Source organism: Schistocerca nitens, chromosome 7, assembly GCF_023898315.1.
Source record: "Schistocerca nitens isolate TAMUIC-IGC-003100 chromosome 7, iqSchNite1.1, whole genome shotgun sequence".
In the NCBI taxonomy this organism is placed as follows: Eukaryota; Metazoa; Arthropoda; class Insecta; order Orthoptera; family Acrididae; genus Schistocerca; species Schistocerca nitens.
In genome coordinates, this window is record NC_064620.1 from 513363886 (window position 1) to 513385796 (window position 21911).

Consider the following 21911-nt stretch of genomic DNA (forward strand, 5'->3'; position numbering starts at 1 on the left):
AAACTTGAGTTTTGATTTAGTCTACCAGCAAGTCAAGACTGTTCACATTGTGTCGTTTGGAGTTCGTTGTCGGCTGTTGGTATATTCCCGTGAGCAACAACGTGGTTTTCAAGTTGTAAAATTCTAGCCACCCTCCGGTGGAGTTTCACTGTATTTGGTTAATTTAATTGAAGTGCATCAGCGGAATCTTCTGCATTGTGGTCGTTAACGTTCCGGTTACCTGTCCTGGCCGCTGACGTAAATTTCAGGTAGTGTAGTTTCCTCCTCGTGTTGTCGCTGTCAAGCACGGTGTGCAGTTTGACAGCTCCACGTATGATTGGTTGTGGGCGCCAATATCTTCTACTTTGTTACGTTGAACTCCCTGTTGTGCCCTGGTCGGGTGAAGTGGAAGTTATCTTGTCGGTGGGTCCTCTGACTGTCTGTCGGTTGGGTTGTCGTCGGATCGTGAATGGTTGACCCGACTGCCTGTCTCACCTAAGCGAGCGTTAGTGTTTGAATTCTAGGCCGACCCTCGAACAGCAGAGCCCCCTTGGGTTACTGCCTTTTTTTATTTGTTCTTCTTGTTTGTACCTATATGGCTTCTAGCCGATTTCATTTTAAATTACGGTTGTTTTGCCCTTAAGGCGTAAGATTCTTTGGGGCTTTAGCCTAATTTAAAGAACTGTTTCATGTAAGACCTTTGGTATTTTAAAGGTTTTAGTCTTGTTGAATTCTAAGTGCTTGGCCTTCAGGCGATTTTGAGTTTGAGTTGTTTTGCTCTTAAGGCCTTCAGCCTAGTTCAGAGAACTGGTCCACGTAAGGCCTTTGGCATTTAAAAAAATAATGTTATGGAGTTTCAAGTGTTAGGCCTTCAGCCGATTTGAATTTAACTTGTTTACTCTTGAATTGTCTGATTCTTTGGGCCTTCAGCCTAACTAAAGAACTGATCAAGATAAGGCTTTGCCTTTTAAATTTTTGTTTTCGTTCAGTTTTGTCGAATTAAGAACTGTTTTACAAAAGGCCTTGTTTCTTTTAAAAAAATTAATGTTGTTTAGCCTTAAGTGTTCGGCTTTCAGCCGATTTTGAATTCAAATTGTTTGTTCTGAAAATCTCAGATTCTTTGGGCCTTCAGCATAAATAAAGAACTGTTGTCAGAAAGGTTTGCCTTTTAAATTTCTGATTATGCTTGCGTTTTAAGTTATTGGCCTACAGCCGTTTTTAAAATAAAGTGACTTTCAGCTGGTAATTGAGTCGCAAAGATTAAAGCTGTGTGTTTAAAAAAAATAATTTTTTTGGCCTTTGTAATGTTTGATCAAATAATAAAGTTGTATGTTTGAGTGTAACTGACAGCCCTTTATTTTGGCCCCTTTCCACAATTTAAGCTACTTGTCCTGTCCTGCGTGTTAGCCAGGGCGTTTCACGTGTATTCTCAAAATATTTATTCCTCAAATTAACGCCTATGTTTCATACTTCCGGACTTCTTTTGGATCGGAATGCCCTTTTTGCTTAATTTTCACTTATTTAACTCTTAAAACTCATTTCCAAACATCTACCGTGCGTTCGCTTCCCCAGTCAAGAGTGACTTTTACACCTGATCTCAACGGCACCGGCATCATTATGCCACACATGTTGTAATGGGTGTGGGAGAATCTTTGTAGAGACTCGACATTCTTGGAGCAAGAATACATCGATGAGCAAACATTACGACCACAGGACTCCGCTAAATAAAAGGCCACTTGGTGACGTTGCATGCTCGCCACGCGGAAAAGGAAGTTTACAAATGGAGCAAGGAGGAATGTGTGGATTCATTCTAGCGAGACGCGGACCGCAGATGAGGAAATCCATTTACACAAGCAAATATGAGAAGGGATATAATGATGTGACTTGGCGCCTGGGTAAGAGCACCTCGGAAATGGCAATATTTGTCGGCTTGTCGCGTGCTGCTATCGTGTGCATCAATGGATAATGGTTGAAGGACTTGGAAATCACAAGTAGGTGATGAGGTGGTGAACTGTTGGAAGTCGACGGCTCATTACAAAAATTGAAAGTCGCAGTTTTTTTTTCTTTTTGGCTCATCAGTCTTGTGACTGGTTTGATGCGGGCCGCCACGAATTCTTCTCCTGTGGCAACCTCTTCATCTCACAGTAATACTTGCAACCCACGTCCTCAATTATTTGCTGGATGTATACCAACCTCTCTCTTCCTCTACAGTTCTTGCCCTCTACAATTCCCTCTATTGCCATGGAAGTCATTCCCTCATGTTGCAACATTCCCGTATAAAAATAAAAGTGGTAATTTTTTTGTTTATATATTAACTCATGAAAACTGATAAATTTTGACGTAAGCAGCGCTACGCCATGGCCCTGTAAAATCAAACCAAAAAGCTCTTAACTCATGATGGTGTCGCCGGATAACGCTGTCTATATATCTGCTCGTAAATAGCACAGCTTAGTGCAATGCTGGCCTATCTACTAATACTGGACAACATTTGTCTGAGATCTGAATTATTAGAAAAATTGACTTTGCTTATTGACACAGCTGCACAGCTGGTCGTCTGATTACTAAAGAACACATGACTATGATCTGAGAAAATTTCTGAAATATTTAAATTTAAATAAATATTTCGATCGGGATCGGCAATGACTTACGGCAAAATTATTCCTTCCTTTTTTTGTGGACTGGTAAAAATTATATTCTGATAATCTTTTACATTATTGATAAAGATCTGCAATCCATTATATGAAAAACTGAATATTACAACTCTGGGTCAACTGGTGCTGATGAACCACAAAAAGATTGAAACAAATTCATATTAACATCTCAGATAAGTGACTTCAGGACGCGCATGCCAATAATAATAATAAAATTTACCTTACAGTACATGGCTATGAATTGCGCTGTACCAGACTACTACTGCACTGTATCAGCGAGCGGGTGCAACTGCTCTGTAGCAGTGAGCGATTGCAACAACTGCCGAGACTGCTCTGACCTGCCACTCTACTGCAGCAAAGATATTTTCTGTCGCAGGCAGCACGTGAGCAATACATCGAAATTGCATTTGCTCCAGCAGGGTGGTGAACCCCTTACAATGTCTTAACAGAGGTTCTGTCATCCTGCCCGTTCTTCTTATCAGTGTTTTCCACATATTCCTTTCCTCTCCGATTCTACGCAGACCCACTTCATTCCTTACCTTATCAGTCCACGAGATTTTCAACATTCGTCTGTAGCACCACATCCCAAATGCTTCGATTCTCAACTGTTCCGGTTTTCCCACAGTCTATGTATCACTAACATACACTGCTGTACTCCCGACGTACATACTCAGAAATTTCTTCCTCAAATTAAGGCCTATGTCTGATACTGGGAGACTTCTCTTGGTCAGGAATACCCTTTTTTCCATTGCTAGTCTGCTTTTGACGTCCCCCTTGCTCCGACCGTCATTGGTTATTTTACTACCTATGTAGGTGAATTTCTTAACCTTATCTACTTCGTGACCATCAATCCTCATAAGTTTCTCACTGTTCTCATTGTTACTTCTCATAACTTTGTCTTCATTATATTTACTCTCAGTCCACATTCTGTACTCATTAGATTATTCATCTAAAAGAGTTGCCGTTCATTACACTGAGGTGACAAAAGTTATGGGATAGCGATATACACATACATAGATGACGGTAGTCCCGCGTACACATGGTATAAAAGGGCATTGCATTATCGGAGCTGTCACCTTTTACTCGTGTGAAGACGTTTCAGACGCGATTGTGGCCGCACGACAAGAATTACCAGACTTTGAACGCAGAATAGTAGTTGGTGATAGTCGCTTGGGACATTCTGTTTCGGAAATCGTTAGGGAATTCAATATTCCGACGTCCACACTGTCCAGAATCTGCCGCGAAATACGAAATATCAGGCATTACCTCTCACCACGGGCAACGCAGTATTCGACAGCCTTCACTTAACAACCGAGAGCAGTGCCATTTGCGAAGAGTTGTCAGTGCTAACAGACAAGCAACATTGCGTGAAATAACCACAGAAATCAACATGGGACGTGCGACGAACGTATCCGTTAGGACAGTACAGAGAAGTCTGGCGCTAATGTGCTATGGCAGCAGACGACCGAAGCGAATGCCTTTGCTAACAGCACCATATCACCTGCAGCGCCTCTCCTGGGCCCACGACCGTATCGATTGGACCCTACACGACTGGAAAATGGTGGCCTGTTCAGATGGTCTCAGTTTCAATAGCTAAGAACTGATGGTAAGATTCGAGTGTTGGCGCAGCCCCTACGAAGCCTCGATAGAAGTTGTCAACAAGAAACTGTCCAAGCCGGTGGTGGGTCTGTAGTAGTGTGGGCTGCGTTTAGATCCTCTGGTCCTACTGAACCGACTACGACTGTGAAACCTTCCTGTCTCCTCTATCTCTCTCTTGTTATGCAACCTTCCCTTCCACAATAACCTATGAAACCTTCCCTTAGGATGTCTATCTCTTGATTAATAATAACAAATGAAATCTTCCCTTTGAAATTTAGTCTCTTTCTCAATTTAATTGCTGCTTATTAAAGGTGATTTTCTGATTATTTCGACGAAACATAGAATGTGTCGTCGTCGTGTCCCTCAGTCGTTACCTGCAATAACCCAAAACTTTTCCTTACCTTTTTTACTATTACTGGATCGCCATCTGACTGCTACATCGAACTGCAACATGAATATACTTTGTTTTACTATACTTTATTAGCTGCTGGTGGGCTGTCATAATAAGTGGCTGTATTTATTACCAAAGCTGACGTTATTCTTTTATAGCAAAGTTGACGTTATTCTTTTATTAATTTGACTGAAGTTACGTAATTAATAGTTAAACTTTTTCTTGACAACAATAAAATTTTGCAAAGTTTTACGCTGATGGTTTTTGGGATGGATTATAATCAGTAATGCAATATTGCTGGCAAAAATTATTTCCATTCTGAATGAAATGATTTTACAAACGTTCAAATGGGACTTACTTTTTACAATAATCTTACATCTAGCATTGCGTAAAGATACCTTCAGTAGTCTTGAGTTTCTCAAAAAAATAATTCAATAATATTAGTTTCTCTTGTGATAATAGTTAGCTGATGTCTCTGTACATCCGTTTATAATCTCTTGTAAATCATACCTGGTGGCTGGCAGGCAGACCGCTCCTCTCAACCTCTCGCTTCAGACCTGCTACCGACTCGCTTCACTTCTGACTTACTACTGACTTCCTACGAACGCTAAAGTGCGGTCTCTCCCGCCAACAATGCTTTCTAGTCCAGACAATCCCTGCTACCATCACAAAATGTATCAATGCGCGGTCTTTCCCGCTCTTTTCGTAAAATGTATCCATACGCGGTCTCTCCCGCCCTTTTTAAAATTATATCAATGTGCGGTCTCTCCTGCCAGCAATACTTTGGTGCAGACATTCCCTGCTACCACAATTATTTCCAAAATGGTCCAAATGGCTCTGAGCACTATGGGACTCAACTGCTGAGGTCATAAGTCCCCTAGAACTTAGAACTACTTAAACCTAACTAACCTAAGGACAACACACACATCCATGCCCCAGGCAGGATTCGAACCTGCGACCGTAGCGGTCGCGCGGTTCCAGACTGTAGCGCCAGAACCGCTCGGCCACCAGCGGCCGGCTAATTATTTCCAAGAAGACAAATATTAATTATTCCTACTTAATCCTATTAATAAAATATAAACATCTTTCATAAATTGTGGTTCGACAATAGGCAATAGAAATATACACGTCTTACAACTGGAAAAGGTTATGTTCGACTATTCGGAGACCGTCTGCAGCAAATCATGGCCTTCATTTTCCCAAACAATTACGTAATTTTTATGGAGGTGACGGTGTCACCGGCCCAAAATTGTTTGTGATTGGTTTGAAGAATATTCAGGCCACCCAGACAGCCTGACATGAATCCCATCGAACACTTATTGAATATAATCGAAAGGTCAGTTCGTGGGCAAAATCTTGACTGGCAATACTTTCGCAATTATGGACGGCTACGGGGGAGGATGGCTCAATATATCTGCAGAGGACTGCCAACGACTTGTTGAGTCAATTTGATGCACTAGGCCGCACAAAAGGAGTCTCCGACACGATATTAGGAGGTACCCCACGACTTCTTTCACGTGGGTGTATGTCATTCTTCACTACCCGACGATCCTCCAACGTCGAAACTTTCTTGAAAAGCATAACACAGTCATCGGACTATCTAATACTGCCTCTGTCGCTCTCTCGTACATCCTTTATGATTATTGTCAGTTGAGAAGTTATTTATTTTACTCAGGTGACCGGCGCTTTGCACTAAGTATTACTTCATCGCTGTTGCCAAAGCTGATACTTCACCACGGAGATTCCGTTGGTCTGAATAAGGTTTACCTGAGAGCTGTTACCACAAATACATAAAACAGCGACTAGGACTGTTTGAAGATCACTGTTTCATCATCCTTTTGTACGTCAATCCTTTTAGCAGGATTATCCTGGGACGACGGCCGTTTACTATCGTGACAAAAAATAAAAACACCTACAGCCGTCCTTATGATTTTAATTTATTTTGTCGCTACCAGTTTCAACGCTTCATGGCGTCATCTTCAGGCCTGTATGCATAAAACATTATGGACAGCATTATCAACTTATCAATCAAGTTACACAGAAACAGATCATAACAGAATGAGAACAATGGCAAGACTCTACAAATGAATATACACCGAACATTTGACCGAAGGAACAGATGCATCCATTGTCACATATCTAAAATGTACCATCACGAATTTCCACTCAATTGTACAATTATACTATTTATTACAATTTCTTTAAATACTATTCGTGATTTTTATTTGACAGTCGGACATGCATTATCTGCACAACCCTGAAATAACTTACTGTAAGACAAAAAACTGTAAAAAGTGATGAATGGAAGGAAACAATACTTCACAAAGAAGGAACATGACCGACGTGTCGTGTCAAAGTATAAAATGCTTGTTTGTACACAGATGAGGGGCATACACTATGTCATATCTATAACATGACCGTCCAAGACCCACATATATCGAACGTATGAAAGACGCCCACAAGGAAACTGTTCATGATGCAAACATTCATATGCGAATGCATCATATATCGTGTACTGCCATGAAACAATCACACCAGGGGTACTTAGTAGCCCGCAAGGATGCAGTGTGTCATGAAGGATGACTATATATATATATATATATATATATATATATATATATATATATATATATATATATATATATCAGAAAAGCTTACTAGCACACCGCTCAAAAGGTACTCTTGTGTGTTAAACAATGTGATCACGAGGAAATAATTGAAATATGAAATATATAGTTATTAATAAATGCATTGTAACTAGTAAACACTTAGGTCTTTCGATGACATTAAAACCAAAAGCCATTACATGCGAGCAATTAGAAAATTTCCAGTCATTCAAATCGTGTCAAAGTCAAGCCACATTATTAATTGACCAGTGAGGAGGCCACAAACCGTGCTCATAATTAAAACATAAGTAACTGTAATTTTTCCATCAGACGTAAACTGTTAACGAGTGACAGTTATCTGTATGTTGGCAATACATACACTATTACACCATCGGTCGTCGATGATATGAAACTCTTTATTTCTATTGTACTACCTTTTCAAGATCTGATACTACAAACACAGGTATTTCTTGAAAGCCGTCTCCTATCAATGATTTTCACGTTATGTGCCAGTAAGTCAGTTCCAAACCCTTCAAGTGGTTAAAATGGTTCAAATGGCTCAGCACTATGGGACTTAACATCTGTGGTCATCAGTACCCTAGAACTTAGAACTACTTAAACCTAACTAACCTAAAGACATCACACACATCCATGCCCGAGGCAGGATTCGAACCTGCGACCGTAGCGGTCACGCGGTTCCAGACTGAAGCGCCTAGAACCGCACGGCCACACCGGCCGGCAAACCTTTGAAGTGACTCAGATTCTCTAGTCAGTGCTTTTCCTCTGCTAGAGTAATGTAGTCTTTGGCTGAGTAGTGTAAGGCACCTCTTTAATCAGTATTTTGAACGCGGAGTCTAACCGGTCAACCATACTGATTGGCGACGAGGCTTTCTGTTCGGGCGGGACACGTTGTCTGCCGGACAAATTATTCTCTACTCTGAATTTTCGCCTGACGCTGTGAACATCGTTCTGCCCGCTGCCAACTTGTAAAAAACGGACATTTGTGTCGTGCTTTTGAGTTAGCCATTTTAAAGCTGCGCCGTCCAGGATTATCGGCGAGACCGTTAGCTGCTAGTGCTGCACTTGCGTAATTCTGTTTTACGGGTTTTTCCTGGTTTATTTACGGGATGTGCTTTTGCAGTTGCGTATTTGTGTGAAATGCATATTTGTGCGAAAAACGACAATTCTTTGTTCGCTTACTGTCTTTTATTGGAATACGTGAGGATCAATACGTATTTGTCGTCGACTCATGTGAGAATGTTGGGCACTTTTCACATTGCTTTCAAAATGTTTAAATAATACTACCTGGACTAACATAAATATACGGTTTTTTGTCTTTTGCAAATGTACGGTTCTGTACAGCCACATGGTCGGCCAATGGACATTTTTACGAGCTATTCACGAGCTTCTGTGTCTATTTTGTGAATAACAACTAAGTTTAAATGCAAGGCTTTATTAAATTCTTTCGCTCACAAAATCATTTTTCAGTCGCTCGATCTTCGATGCAAATTTCCACATGTAGTCATGTGAGCTTTCTTCATGACTGCAAGACGTTCACCTGCAAACTATTTCAAACTTATTTCAACTAATGAGATCAGCGACACCTTTCCCTAATGACATTTCTACCTTCGGTGAAAGCAAAGAAGAATTACAGGATGTACTGAATGGAATCAACCGCCTATTGAGTTCAGAATATGGACTGAAAGTAAATCGAAGAAAGACGGAAGTAACATGAAGAAGCAGAAATGAAAACAGCGAGAAACTTAACATCAGGATAAGTGATCACTAAGTATATGAATTTAAGGAATACTGATACCTAGCCAGCAAAATAACGCATGACGGAACAAGGAGGACCAAAAAAACAGACTAGCATTGTCAAAAAGTGCATTCCAGGCCAAAAAAATTCTTCTAGTATCAAACATGGTCTAAATTTCTGCAAATGTACGTTTGGAGCGAAGCATTGTATGGTAGTGAAACATTGGACTATGGGAAAACTGTAACAGAAGAGAATCGAAGCATTTGAGACGTGGTGCTACAGAAGAATGGAGCCGGCCAGAGTGGCCAAGCGGTTCTAGACGTTACAGTCTGGAACCGCGCGACCGCTGCGGTCGCAGGTTTGAATCCTGCCTCGGGCATGGAAGTGTGTGATGTCCTTAGGTTAGTTAGGTTTAAGTAGTTCTAAGTTCTAGGGGATTGATGACCTCAGAAGTTAAGTCCCATAGTTCTCAGAGCCATTTGAACCATTTTTTTTTTTTTTGCAGAATGGAGAAAATTAGGTGGACTGATAACGTAAGGAATGTAGAGGAAAAATTTGGAAATTTGTGGTAAGGTCTTATGGGACCAAACTGCTGAGGTCATCGATCCCTAAGCGTACACATTATTTGATCTAAACTTAAACTAACTTACGCTAAGGACGCCACACACACCCATGCCCGAGGGAGGACTCGAACTTCCGACGGGTGGAGCCGTGTGGACGGTGACAGGACACCTCAAACCGCGCGGCTACCTCGCACGGCTAAACGTAGAGGCTCTCCGGAGAATCGGAGAGGAAAGGAATAAATGGAAAACAAAGATATGGAAAACACTGGCATGAAGAAGAGAGGACTTCTATTAAGACAACAGGGAATAACTTCCATGGTACTCGAGGAAGCTGTATAGGATAAAAACAAGACGCTGGAATACATCCAGAAAATAATTGAAGACGTAGCTTAGGTTGTAAATACTACTCTGAGATGAAGAGGTTGACACAAGAGGGAAAGTCGTGGTGGGGCGCATCGAACCAGTCAGAAAACAAAAAAAAGAAATAAAAAGGGTAGGGAATTGCTAGCTGTCTTCTATTGTAGTATAAATGGTATGTCATGTTGCATCAGTAACTATTTTCCAGCTTTGAAAATTTACGTTAGAGAATGAAATAGCTTTAAGTCATGCGTAATGTATCGATAGTGGACTTGCTGTCGACCTCTGAATGTTGTGAACGGAGAATCCCTGAGAAGTTCACAAAACGCGTCGAGTTTTGCAGGACTTAGGTAATGAATTAGTGTAAAACATAAGCCTGAAACATAAATCACAATTCTGTGGCACATCATTAAACAGATATAAACGGTCGACTCTCTCAAATCGTGCGTAAAGTGACGTTATTTCTAATCGAATATCGTAAACAGACGTAGAAATTAGAAAATATGCAATGAACTGTTTCCTGCAGCATGACCCAGGATTTGCTTTTGTCACAGACAGACAAGTAAACAGCATTTGATATATAAGAGAGATAGCAGATGACGTTAGTCTTATTCAGCTATGCAGATATAAAGGGTCCAGTGCAGAATGTGAAATAACTGGGGACAGAAATAAAACAGTCGAAAATCTTGCATCTAGACACCATTTCAATTGCATGTTTTCTAACAGTGCACTTTTGCTTAACGTCTTTGTTGATTTCTGTCTCATTGTTTATAGCTACAAATTGCTTCGGTTCAATGGGGAGGTAACTCTTTGTCTATACTCTTTGGTGTTAAACTAGTTCTCGTCAATGATCAAAGTCCACGTAAGCCCCTAAGTACAGGTGCGTCACGCCAGCAGAGCTATGACGGGGAGCGCCAGATTTCTGGGAAAGAGTGCCGAAGCGACCGGCCGCTGGGCCCATGGAGACACATTTCATGCTGTCGTTTTTAATTTCAGAACATCGGCCGACCATTAATCAAAGCGACAAATTCGTAACAAATGGAAATGAATAGTAATATCTTTGGAATTTATGGGGGGGCCATAATTTCGCCATCACCGTTTAGGGGCGGAAGGGAGAGATGTACGACGCACAATCTCTATCTCTGTCTCTCTCTCTCTCTCTCTCTCTCTCTCTCTCTCTCTCTCACACACACACACACACACACACAGACACACACATACACACACACACACACACACACACACACACACACACACACACACACACACACACAAACACTCGCCCTGTAACTCTCTGTAACTCTCTCGTACGTGTATAATAGCATCCTCGTGCGTGTGTAGGATGGTAGGATGAAAAACGTGTGTGGGATGAAAAACGTGAACACTTTTGTACGTACACATACCGTGTTAAAGGAATTGATTTTCTCGCTACAATATATTCTACCTGCCATGATTCATCGAAAACACTTTATAAACCAAAGGATCGTATCTCGCCACAAATACCAGGAACCTGTAATGGGGCATAAAAAATTAAAAAATAAAACTGCAGGTCTAGTTTACATTGACAAGATGGACTGGTTGACATACGAGGCCAGTGTCTCTATCCTGCCCTATAAAGAACATTATTCTCCCGCCCTCAAGTTTCTTGACATGGTTACGGAATGGGGGAGGGGTGAAGCGACGCCTGCAGACCGCCCTCAAGGAGTATATTCAGGCTGCGATCCAACCCACAATTATAACACTACCTCATTTCAAAAATTTTAGACGAGAAGCAAGCTAGTTTTACTTCTCTGGTGCGAATGAGTATTAAGCATTATTCAACTCGTCTCCATTTAAAGCGGGGACAACAAAGTTCTGTGGATTTTAGAAGAAATAAAAGGAGACATAAACCGCTCGCTGTTTACCTGTTATTTCGAAGCACAGGAAAATACTGACAGTAAAGTATTTTGAAAATAAATCTCTCACAACAAGAGCGCCAGTCCCACTGTTTCATGAAGGTATCTGAATTTATACGGGCTGGTAACGCTTGTTAATAAATTTCGTTTTGTTAATAATGGCTACATTAACGCAGTAGTCTTCCTACTATATATTCCACATATTTAGTTGAGTTTTCATTTTGTATTCTCTTCCTTCTACATAGTTAAAGTTCTTGCACCGTAAGTTGTGTGTCTGTGTGAATACCATATCGTAACCTTAAACTGTTGCAGATTTATTATCTTGTGTTTTTTTTTATGTGGTTATCTTAGGTAATTTTTCTTTGTGTGTGAACTCAGACTGTCACTAGTGAGTTTTGCGTGAATCACAATTTCATTCGTGGAAATGTCTTTACTGTAATCTCTCGCTTACAATTTTCATATCATATCAATTTTCATATTATTTTATATTATATAGATATTTAATTTCTGTTAATGCAGAGTATGTTTAGAACATTTTGAGATGCTGTACTTGCAGCTTTAATGTATAAAAGCCTCTCGTTGTTACCTTAGATTCGCTTAAGTCACTTGTAAATAATTACACTGTAAGTACAATTCTCCGTGAGATATTTCATAATATTATCTTCGTAGGGCATACTTCAGTCACGGTGTTTTTCTTTAAAAAAAAAAAAGGTTGACTGTTAGGTTTGATGCACGGACACATTACCAGTTTGTCCGCCCCCGGTAGCTGAGTGGTCAGCGTTACAGAATGTCAGTCCCAAGGGCCCGGGTTCGATTCCCGGCTGGATCGGAGATTTTCTCCGACCAGGGACTGGGTGTTGTGTTGTGCTAACCAGCGTCACTTCATCCCCATCGACGCGCAGGTCGCCGAAGAGGCGTCAGATCGAAAGACTTGCACCCGGCGAACGGTCTACCAGACATTACCAGTTTGAAATTTTTCTATCTTGGTGATCAGGAATAACTAGTTGCTTGTTTTCGTGGGTGTCTCTTAGCTGACTATATTCCCTCCGTCTGAAAGTTTGATTCTCATGCGTTGTACCATTGTTTGTTAGACAGGACTTCATATCATATAACTCATGTCATATCCCATATTCATATATTTGTTGTTGTTGTCAGGGTGGTTCAATATAACAAAATCAAATACAAAAGAAATACGCTCGACAGCAGGTTACCAACTTTTTCTCGGTATCCACAGATACAAGCTGAATGCAATACTTTGTTGGAGTGTACCAGCATCTCGTCTAGCATTTTATATACCTGGTGTCCGAAAAGTAATTTTCTACATATTACACTGACGTTGTGTACCATATTTAATTTTAATTGTGGATTTGCCTGCAAAAGAGGTAGTGTACCTATAGGACCATCACTCGATTTGCGTCCTCACGGACATCTGCTAACTGTATAGTACCTGAAGGTGACAACAACCCAAGAAAGACAGCAATCACTAGACTGCACGAACTGTGCCATGTACTATATCAAGACAATATGACAGACTCCAGCCTCGCTTTAAGGATGTATTTCTACCTTATACGGCCAAGTCTCAAATACACATTCCCAGCAAGCGGATATTCGGTGAAAGCTCATGTGAAACAGCTACAAACCATATGAAACAGACCTCTGGAAGAGTGTTGTCCCGAAGACAAGGTCTTGATAGCAGACCAGCAAGTTTGACAAACCAGATGGCCCGGTCCGAACTATCACTTACACTTTCTACACTGAAGTCGGTCACTAAGCCAGTGAATTGATAAACTGAACAGTGTTGTACGATCGCAGTGAAAACAGACTTTAAAATCCTCACTATCCATAAATACAAGTCTGACAAGGACATATTGACTAACATGACACTAAACTCCAAGAGTAATGCAGACAACCAGACAGCACGAGAAGGAAATGTCATGTGCAGACTACCTTAGGAAAAAAGTAAGCACTGAGTCACACTATTCCGGCAGTCAGTTCATCTTTGACAATGACAGTGTTGAATGTCATGGATAGCTTATATTCTGCGCCAGCCCAGCTACCGACAATATTTCATCCACGAAGTCCACTGAGAAAAACCGTTACACTCATTAAAACTTTTCTCCTTCTAGAGAACGACATTAAAGATCGCCGCGCGGAGTACCCACGCGGTCTAGGGCGTCTTCTCATGGTCCACGCGGCTTCCTCCGTCGGAGGTTCGAGTCCTCCCTCTGGCATTGGTGTGTGTGTGTGTGTGTGTGTGTGTGTGTGTGTGTGTGTGTGTGTGTGTCGTCCTTAGCATAAGTTAGTTTAAGTTAGCTTAAGTATTGTGTAAGCTTAGTGACCGATGACCTCAGCATGTTGGTCCCATAAGACCCTACCACAAATTAAAAAAAAAAATAATGATTGGCACCACGTGTTGTCATATTCGTGAGGAGTTCGGCTAGAAATCTGTCCTGCTACTCTCAAGTGATTTTTGCGGTTTTATGGGACCATCTCCTCGGGAATAACGTGATGATTTTTTTCACTAAAATCACATGATATATATTCCCCAAGCACAGAACATGCTCCGTTCATAGAGACCAAGAGAGGTGATACAGTAATTAAGGTTGTGTTGTTGTTGTGGTCTTCAGTCCTGAGACAGGTTTGATGCAGCTCTCCATGCTACTCTATCCTGTACAAGCTTCTTCATCTCCCAGTACCTACTGCAGCCTACATCCTTCTGAATCTGCTTAGTGTATTCATCTCTTGGTCTCCCTCTACCATTTTTACCCTCCACGCTGCCCTCCAATACTAAATTGGTGATCCCTCGATGTCTCAGAACATGTCCTACCAACCGATCCCTTCTTCTAGTCAAGTTGTGCCACAAGCTCCTGTTCTCCCCAATTTTATTCACTACCTCCTCATTAGTTATGTGATCTACCCATCTAATCTTCAGCATTTTTCTGTAGCACCACATTTAGAAAGCTTCTATTCTCTTCTTGTCTAAACTATTTATTGTCCACGTTTCACTTCCATACATGGCTACACTCCATAGAAATACTTTCAGAAACGACTTCCTACATTTAAATCTATACTCGATGTTAACAAATTTTTCTTCTTCAGAAACACTTTCCTTGCCATTGCCAGTCTACATTTTATATCCTCTCTACTTCGACCATCATCAGTTATTTTGCTCCCCAAATAGCTAAACTCCTCTACTACTTTAAGCGTCTCATTTCCTAATCTAATTCCCCCAGCATCACCCGACTTAATTCAACTGCATTCCATTATCCTCGTTTTGCTGTTGTTGATGTTCATCTTATACCCTCCTATCAAGACACTGTCCATTCCGTTCAACTGCTCTTCCAAGTGCTTTGCTGTCTCTGACAGAATTGTAATTAAGGTAATGTACTCATATTTTTAAGGTAATGTACTCATATTTCTAAGAAGCTGAGTGTGTACCTCCGGCATCCAGTGTTAGATTTTCTTGATTTTGCCGAATTAATTTAGGTTAGTTCCAGCGTAGTTCCTCCAAAATGAAAATGTTCGATATACACAGATCATCTAGGAAATTATGACCATCGACCTACTATCGACATAAAGGCGTCCAGGAGATAGCAGTGTCACCTCAAAAGGAATGACTGCTTCTCGGACACACGCACGGAGCATGTAGTATCGGTCAGCGAACTGTTCAGTGTGTGGAATGGGGAAGCCGCGCGATCTATTTGATATGTTCATTTGACAACACAAACGGTCGTCAAGCCACAGTCACTAAAGCAATGAAATTTTTAAAAGGTTACATAACAAGTTTCGATGCACTGAGTCATCATTTTCAAATGTAATCACAGACCTGGAAAACTGCTTTAATAATTGCAAGCGCACTTCTTTCAAATATTGCTGCAAAGGTAGAAGAATCGGGTCGCAAGACATCATCACAATTTCTGGTTGACCAGTCATTTCACACCCAAATGCAGTGTAGAGGAAAACATATTATATACTCTTGCTGTATGTCCTATACTGATGCAACGATCAACAATGCCTCACATGTCGTAATCTTATAACGTGCAGCAAGCCCAAAACTATAATACAGGACGCAGTCGTGCTGTGTTCTGCTGATGATATCTTAGAAATACGATGGCCTGACGATGGCTTGACGACCGTTTGTAGTTTTAAATATCATTCAGTCACACTCCTTGAAGACAGTTATGCCGAAATACAAAAACGATCTATTTGAGTTCGACCGTGGGCATATTCTGATAGCCTGGAGGCTCGGACGAGCATTTGGGAAAATAAACGATTTGTCGGGTGTTCAAGGAGTGCTGTGGTGTATGTTGAGCACGTAGCGAAAACAAGGTGAAACCCGTCCAGAAGACGTGATGTTTGGCTGCCATCCCTGACTACAGGTGTCCGACATGAGGGGCCGTGCTGACTGGTAAAACAGGACAGTCGGCGAACTGTAGCGGAACTAACATCAGACTTTAATGCTGGGCAGAGTACAAGTGTGAATGAACGTACAGTGCGCCGAACACACAACGATGGGCCGCCGCAGCCGATGACCCATGCATGTGTCAGTGGTTACACGACGGCTGAAATGGGTACGTGACCATCGGCACTGGACTAGTACAGTAGCAGAGCGTTGCACGGTCTGAAGAATTCCGATATCTTGTTCATCATGTCGATGGGAGGGCGCGAATACGTCTTCTTCCAGGGGAGCAGTTCGTTGACTCCTGCACTACGGGAAGGAGACAAGCAGGCGGCGGCAGCATTATCTACATCTACATCCATACTCCGCAAGCCACCCGACGGTGTGTGGCGGAGGGTACCTTGAGTACCTCTATCGGTTCTCCCTTCTATTCCAGTCTCGTATTGTTCGTGGGAAGAAAGATTGTCGGTATGCCTCTGTGTGGGCCCTAATCTCTCTGATTTTATCCTCAAGGTCTCTTCGCGAGATATACATAGGAGGAAGCAATATACTGCTTGACTCCTCGGTGAAGTTATGTTCTCGAAACTTCAACAAAAGCCCGTACCGAGATAGGTACATGCATGCACAGGTCATCCCTGTTTTCAAGAAGGGACGTCGAACAGATGTGCAGAACTATATCTCTAAGGCGATCAGTTGTGGAATTTTGGAACACGTATTATGTTCGAGTACAATGACTTTTCTGGAGATTAGAAATCTACTCTGTATGAATCACCATGGGTTTCTAAAAAGACGATCGTGTGAAACCCAGCTCATGCTATTTATCCACGAGACTCAGAGGGCCATAGACACAGGTTCACAGGTAGATGCCGTGTTTCTTGACTTCCGCAAGGCGTTTGATACAGTTCCCCACAGTCGTTTAATGAACGAAGTAAGAGCCTATGGACTGTCAGACCAATTGTGTGATTGGATTGAAGAGTTCCTAGATAACAGAACGCAGCAAGTCATTGTCAATGGAGTTGCTAGATAACAAAACGCAGCATGTCATTGTCAATGGAGAGAAGCCTTCCGAAGTAAGAGTGATTTGAGGTGTGCCACAGGGGAGTGTCGTAGGACCGTTGCTATTCACAATATATATAAATGACCTTGTGGATAACATCGGAAGTTCACTGAGGCTACCCAGCGTAGTGGGGAACTATAAATGTTTGCTCATTTACAAAACTCGACGAGATGTGTGGTCTCATTATGTGGCATTGTTCATGAAGATAATATCTGCTTTCTTCAGGTGGGGAACTCTTACATGGACATCCATGGGTCCGGTGGAGCCTGTACAAGAGACCATGACCGTCAAGGAGTATCGTACACTGGTTGTGGACCACTTACACTCCTTCATGACGTTCATGTTTCACGAAGGCAGTGGCAAAAAATGGTTCAAATGGCTCTGAGCACTATGGGACTCAACTGCTGTGGTCATCAGTCCCCTAGAACTTAGAACTACTTAAACCTAACTAACCTAAGGACATCACACACATCCATGCCCGAGGCAGGATTCGAACCTGCGACCGTAGCAGTCACACAGTTCCGGACTGCGCGCCTAGAACCGCGAGACCACCGCGGCCGGCAGGCAGTGGCATTTTTCAGCAAGTTAATGCCCCAGTCGCAAGGCCACGTGCGTGATGGAGTGGTTAGAGGAACACAGTGGTGACCCCTTAACTCGCCAGATCTGAAACCCATCGAACACATTTGAATGTGATTGAACTCGGTGTCAGAGCTCATGGTCCCCCTCCCTGGAATTAGGTGAGATGTGTGCAGATGTGGTGCCAGCTCTCTCCAGCGACCTATCAAGGTCTCGTTGCTTCCATGCCACAACTCGTCGCCGGCTTTATCCTGCCAAAGGTGGACACACCATCTTTTAGGTAGGTGGTCATAATGTTCTGGCTGATCAGTGTATATCCACTTTATTTCCTATTAGCTGTTGTGTTTCTCCGCTAAAGCACGATAATCCGTTGAAATTTCTTGGCAGATTAAAACTGTATGCCGGACCGAGACTCGAACTCGGGACCTTTGCCTTTCGGGGGCAAGTGCTCTACCAACTGAGCTACCCAAGCACGACTCACGACCCGTCCTCACAGCTTTATTTCCGCCAGTATCTCGTCTCCAACCTTCCAAACTTCACAGAAGCTCTTCTGCAAACCTTGCAGAACTAGCACTCCTGGAAGAAAGGATCCGTATCTTTTTAGCGACGCACGCTGCAGCCCATTTTGTTCATAACCTTTTGCGATCGAAGCGTGACTCGGGAACACTTTAGGCAAATGGCAGCACAGTTGAGTGCATTGTTACCACAGGGGGGCTGCACAAAAATACCACACCTAAAGCAGTGACCCCTGTTTCTTTTTCGTGTCTGCAAATCATCACTTTAATAGTTTTGAGGCTCTACTGTCGAGTTACATGACGGGCATACACACTTCCTTTCCACAGATTTTGGAGAGCACACAGGGCCGCAAAATAGGGACACTCAAAAATATGCTTGGATATGACCGCCTAAGGCGCTGCAGTCACGGAAAGTGCGGCTGGTCCCGGCGGTGGTTCGATTCCTCCTTCGGGCATGGGTGTATGTATTTGTCCTTAGGATAATTTAGGTTAAGTTGCAAGGTGCCGGGGCTAGCAGTGTATTTAACACTAAATTTTTCTAGAATCGTCAAATGTAAATGATGCCCTAAGCCCCCCCCCCCCCCCTTATTCTAACTCCGACTTCTGCTGTTGCACATGGATTAAGAAGAAACGCGAACTGACTAATCGACCCTGCAAGTGGAGTAGAAAAGAGTTTGCCACCTGCAATAACTTAATTTGTTAGAAACTAGTTAAATAAAGGAAAGTTTCATTAACGTAGTGAGAAATGAAAGGGTTGCTCTACCGATTAACAGAATGAAAGTTCTGTCCAAAATAACAATATGATTTATTACGACTAAACTCAAAATAACAAACAAAACACATGAAACATTTACAATACATCAAATTGGCTCAAATTGGATACTCAAATAAATGCTGTGAAGGTGAAGTTGTCCCTAAACTAGATTGTGACATTTATGACGAAGGGGTACGTGGAGCCAATTCCTTGCAACTCAAATCTTAAGAGAAACACACAGCCAACCCAACATTAGTTGCTGCTACAGTAGTGAGAACTCAGACAATGAACACCCAAGACAGAAAAAAGTTAGAAAAGGCGAACAGGCGCGCTCTGCTGAGGTCTGATTATCACCTAGTAAAATGCCCTAATCTGCCGGTGCTGTGGACATACATTACCAAGCTGTCTTCTTAACTGCAAGGACACGATCTGGCATACCGGAGGCGATGGCTGGTTGCTTCGATGTCCCGTCGTGATGATGATAATGTCGCGAGTATAGCCCAAAACAAATTATCCTGGTCTGGTTGTTCCAGGCTGAAGACTTCCTAGCAACACAAATGCGCCTCTGAGGGAGACAAAAAAGGCGCACCACACAATCACTGACGGTACAGTGATTGATGTTAACAAGCGAAGTCACACAGTAACTCCGATACAGTCAACTTTACCCAAAACTGCTCAAGACGGACAACATAGGCCGCTTGTACGCAGAACGCTCAATTGCCAACTGTACTCGGAAATTTACGTTGAATTCGAAACTTCAGCAACCTTGTCAAACAGTTACAATTAAATGAAAGCATATTAGACAGCCAACGGAAGGCAGACTGTCCAGAGCAGCGAGAGCGCAGCCTGGTAACCTACCCCGACCAAGAGGCGAGAGCCGACTCCCTCAAGAGCACCCATACAAACTGAACACAGAACATTCCTGCCCCCACGACAGTGGACATGGTTAAACGTTCCAGTCAGCAACTCGAAAACCGGCGGAAAATTCCACTATATTGCCGGAGCACTACCATTCCACCAATGGAGATTCTTGGCGCCAATTTCTGCGCCGATTTTGCTACGTCACGGAGCTATGCCCTGAGAAAGCCAATCACAGATACGATTTTGCAGAAAACGCGGGAATTTGCCCGCCAAGACTGCCTGGGAACACAAGTCATTCCCACGCCTCGCTGGTAGCCCGCCAGAAAGTGTTTTTACTAAGTTTCTGCGAAGTAACGAAATCTCTAGCCTAGCCGCCCCTTCTGGCCCCTCTGGGGGTGTCGCTCCCGCTCTTATGACAATGTCGGCGTCTGGAAAGCATCCACTCAACTCCCTCACACCTGTCGGCTTAACCCTTTCAAGCTCAGCAGAACTCGCCTGTCACTGGACCACCTGGGTGACGAGAGACGCTGCGTGGGAAGTCCGTGTGTGAAGGAATAGCAACTTTTCGCCGCAGGCAATTAGAGAGGAAAATCGAATTACTCAGAGTAAGATAGAAATATGAGCCACCTCTCAAAGTAGTGTGTAGGCTTAGGGACTGATGACCTTAGCAGTTAAGTCCCATAAGATTTCACACACATTTGAACATTTGATATGACCGCAATCACTGCAATCACAAAGGATGTTATCCTCATACTTCAGGCCCCATACTGCGATACTGGTGTTGACCTACACATAGCTAATTACGTGTTTTTAAAATCTGTGATGCGTTGTAGGCAGATCAATTTAAAATGGGTACTAGCTTGCATGCTCTAAGTGAGGGTCGTCTTTAATGTCAGTCATTGTGGTAGACTAAGTGTGTCCTCTGCTGTCTGTATGACACGCGTTTCACCAACGGAAAACTTGAAATTTTCGTAATAGTCATGAGCTGCCCACCGCACTAGGGAACTAGAAATGTTTGCTCATTTATAAAGCTCGACAGATGTGTGGTCTCATTATGTGGCATTGTTCATGAAGATGATATCTGCTTTCTTCAGGTGAACGTATCTGTTCCACATTGTGCACGCTTACTCAGGTGCTAAGAAACAGTAATCATTGACTGTTACTTTCAGGAAAAGATTTTCTTCGCACATGTTGAATACTACTGTAGGCTGTTTTGCCGCAACGCTGCCCTGGCATTGTAATATATCAACTGTTAGGACCTGACGAAACCATGTGGGTTTTCTGACTGCTGTGGGAGATGGCTGACAGGAATTCCAATACGTGAAATATTAATACACTTTATTACATGAATGATAAAATGATTTACTTAAATTTGTATAATTCATTTCCCCAAGAATTACCCGAATATTTACAACGTTCTTCGAAGAGTAAGCATCACTCATTGCACAATTGAGATGAAAGTTCAAAATTTAAAAAAGTACAGTTCCATCTGAGGCGTGAGTAACACTGATGTCCTAACTACACTCATGCTCATAAATGAAGGGCAACTGCAGAATGTGGCGCCACACAACGTGACACTACACAAAACTGGCGCTAATAGCATAGGCACATAAGGAACACACACGACACAGATCTGTAAGTCCACGGTATTGGTGATAAGTTGAGAAAACCGTACCGAAACACATGTGCTACAAAATGCCACTGTATCCTGCGCATGTACCCCAACATCAATATTGGATATGATTACCATGCACACCTACACAGGCCGCACAATGGAGTGGCATACTCTGGATCAGGTGTCGAGCAGCTGCTGGGGTATAGCCTCCCATTCTTGAACCAGTGCCTGTCGGAGCTCCTGAAGTGTCCTAGGGGTTTGAAGACGTGCATCGACACGTCGACGGAGAACATCCCAGACGCACTCGATGGGGTTTAGGTCTGGAGAACAGGCAGGC

General features: G+C 42.6%; 1 non-coding gene across 1 annotated transcript; it reads right to left on the reverse strand.

Moving 5' to 3' along the window:
- Positions 1-18227: 18227 nt before the first annotated feature.
- Positions 18228-18302, reverse strand: Trnas-cga (transfer RNA serine (anticodon CGA)). The gene has a single exon. It is a non-coding gene; the product is annotated as a tRNA-Ser (tRNA).
- Positions 18303-21911: the final 3609 nt, after the last annotated feature.